The sequence below is a fragment of the Nicotiana sylvestris genome, chromosome 8 (assembly GCF_000393655.2).
Source record: "Nicotiana sylvestris chromosome 8, ASM39365v2, whole genome shotgun sequence".
Classification (NCBI taxonomy): Eukaryota; Viridiplantae; Streptophyta; class Magnoliopsida; order Solanales; family Solanaceae; genus Nicotiana; species Nicotiana sylvestris.
This window is the reverse complement of record NC_091064.1, coordinates 82,908,594-82,911,983: the sequence shown is the minus strand read 5'-3', so window position 1 is coordinate 82,911,983 and position 3,390 is coordinate 82,908,594.

The window sequence follows — 3,390 nt, the reverse complement described above, 5'->3', positions numbered from 1 at the left end:
TTTGGAAGAACAATTTTCAGCTAGAAGCTTTTAATTTGAAAGGTTTGACCAAGTTTTGACTTTTTAGTATTCGATATCGGATTTGAATTTTTATGATTCGGTTAGCTCCGCTAGGTGATTATGGACTTGGGAGCGCATCCGTAATGTGATTTGGAGGTACGTTGTAGAATTAGGCTTGAATTGGTGAAATTGGAAATTTGGTGTTTCTTGATCGGCAGTGGAAATTTTGATATTTCGGAATTGAATTACGGAAGTTGGAATAGGTTTGTAGTGTCATTTGTGACTTGTGCAAAATTTGAGATCAATCGGACTTGATTTGATAGGTTTTGGCATCGAATATATAAGTTGGAAGTTCTTAGTTTCATTAAGCTTGAATTGGGGTGTGATTCACGATTTTAGAATTTTTTTTATGTAATTTAAGGCATCGACTAATTTTGTGTCATATTATGGGACTTATTAGTATACTTGGTTGGGGTCCCATGTGGCTCAGATAAGTTTTTGAAGATTTTGACGTTTTGAGCATAAGCATGTAATGATCCAAAGGTCCATTTTTAGTTCTAGAGATTGAAATTTGATTTCGAGACTTCTGGGATTTGAGAATGAATTGTAGGAGTGATCTAGAAAGTTTGGTCTAATTTCATCAAGTCGTGATTGGGTTTTTGACACGAATCATGAGTTAATTGTTTAACTAGCGAAATGGGTATCACATTGAGCAAATGAGCTCCGAATTGAGTTTCGATCAAAGGACTATGTTTGTATTATTATTTGTGACTCATAGGAACTAGAATCATCGAATTCCGAGTTCGTATGATGGAGTTAGAGTTGTTTTAGTAAAATTAAAGACTACTGGTGCATCAGATCTGGTGTGCACCTTTAGCGACCAGATTTGACCACTTTAGCGATGGGAATTGGCTTTTAGCGACCAGAATCGAGTTTATTAATGTTGTTCAATTTTTTTAGCTCATTTTAAAGTTTTTTTGGTGAAAGAACATGGCTTGGGGCGATTGTTTAGCAAGAAATCATGGGAAATCTTGAGGTAAGTCATTTGTGATCATTTCTTCTCCATAATATTGATTTATCATCGAATAATCTGACTAGATTACATGTTTTTGAGGTGTAAATTGGGGATTTGGACCTAGGGATTTGAAAACAAGATTTGAATATTTGGAGGCTGAATTGTTATCGAAATTTAGTAATTTTGGTATGGTTGGACTCGTGGTTAAATGGGTTGTCGGATTTTGTGAGTTTCGTCGGATTCCGAGACATGGGCCCCACGGGCGATTTTGAGTTAAATTTCGGATTTTTGTTGGAAAATTAGTATTTTTATATGGAATTAATTCCTATAATTAGTATTGACTGAATTGAATTAACTGTGGCTAGATTCGAGTCGATTGGAGGCCGATTCGAGGGGCAAAAGCATTTCGGAGTAGGATTTTGATCGGATTGAGGTAAGTAATGATTGTAAATCTAGCCCTGAGGGTATGAAACCCCAGATTTCATATTGTTTTACTACTTTGAGGTGACACACATGCTAGGTGACGGGCGTGTGGGCATGCATCGTTGGGGATTGTGACTTGGTCCATCCCGTAGCAACTATAAAATTGCGTATTTGACAGAAACTATATGATACTTATGTGATTTAGAAAGAATTTCTATAAATTGGGTTGAATGTTATATTTGGGCCTTGTGCCAAAGCTGTTTGGACACTTAGGGGACTTTTTCTTATTATCCTCTCACTGTTTTGATTTAAAAACCTACACTCAATCATGCTATATTTACTGATTTCATAACTTAGTCTTTATTACTCCGTTTTGATGCATAAAAATGTTATTTTGGGCTGAGCACCCTGTTTTACTAATAGACCGAGTGGCTTGAGAGGTTTATGATCGAGTGAGGTCGAAGGCCTGTTTTTGTGAGGATATTTATGGGATCGGGCTGCACGCTACAGCATGATGTTACTGATTCATGATTTTGTGAGGCCGAGGGCCTGATTGATTTATTCCACGAGGTGTCTTGGTATGAGGTCAAGGGCCTGATTGATTTATTCCACGAGGTGGCCTGTTATAGCGCTTGGGTTGTAGGAGCCCCTCCGGAGTCTGTACACCCCCAGTGAGTGCGGGTACCCCGAGTGAGTGATATGATATTTTTCCCGAGCGGTCGTTCTTGATTCATATTATGCCCGAGGGGCTGTTCACGAGTGATTGTGAGGTAATGCTCGAGGGGCTTTATATGACTGACTATGAGTTTTCCCGAGGGACTATTTATGTTTTCATCATTTTTACTCACTGTTTCATCACTTCATTAAAATAATTTCTTGTGAGAAAATAATTTCTATCTTTATAATAAAGAAAATCCCATAAACTTTCTTATATTATGTGTATAATTTAAAGCATTTTCGAAAATAGTAATATTAATAACTATATAAAATCATACTTTTTAAATATTTTTCTACAATAAATGTTCCACTCAAAATAAATACCATATCAAAATGTATCTAACGGTATCAATGTTGTTAAACTTATGTAGTCTTACAATAACACAGTCACAAATCCTCTATAATCTCATGAATGGTCTTAATCCTTTCTAGCTCATATGGATTACTACGACAATTCTAATATTATATTACGGGATGTAACAATGACGATCCCTTCAACTGATATTCCAGTTCCACTCCAGCCCCAGCTTCCAGTACCGATGTTTCTGGGGGGAGGGGGTGATCGTAGGGGAGCCATAAAAATGTTAGCTCATATAGTGGCTTCTTAGGCCCAGAGATCAAATGTTGCGCCTACTTCTTCCAATCAGCTAGGGGAATCTACTAGTGCCAGGGTGAACAAGTTTCTTCAGTTAGATCCTCCAGTGTTCACAGGTACTAATCCTGAGGAGGAACCTCATAACATTATTGATGAGATGCACAAGACTCTTTAGGTTATACGTGCTACTAGGAAAGAAGTAGTGGAGTTGGCTTCATACCGCCTGAAAGAGGTGGCATAGTCTTGGTTTGAACCATGGGAGGAGTCCTTGAGGTGGGGAGCCCTCCGGCGAGGTGGAGTGAGTTCATCGATGCCTTCATTGATCACTTCTTGCCTGCTGAGACTAAGGCAGCGCATGCCATTGAGTTTGAGATCATGAGGCAAGGTATCCTGAGTGTATGGGAGTACCATATGAGATTCACGCACTTGTCCAAGTATTTTATATACATGTTACCCACTATGGAGGCTAGAGTGCGTCGGTTTATATAGGGCCTTAGCCCATTGGTTATCAATGAGGCTGCTACAGCTGCCCTAAATTATGATATGAACTATGGGAAGATAGTGGCATTTGCTCGAGCTACAGATAACCATAAATTGAAGAATAGAATGGAGCGAGAGGGTAGCACAAGGCCCGATCCGC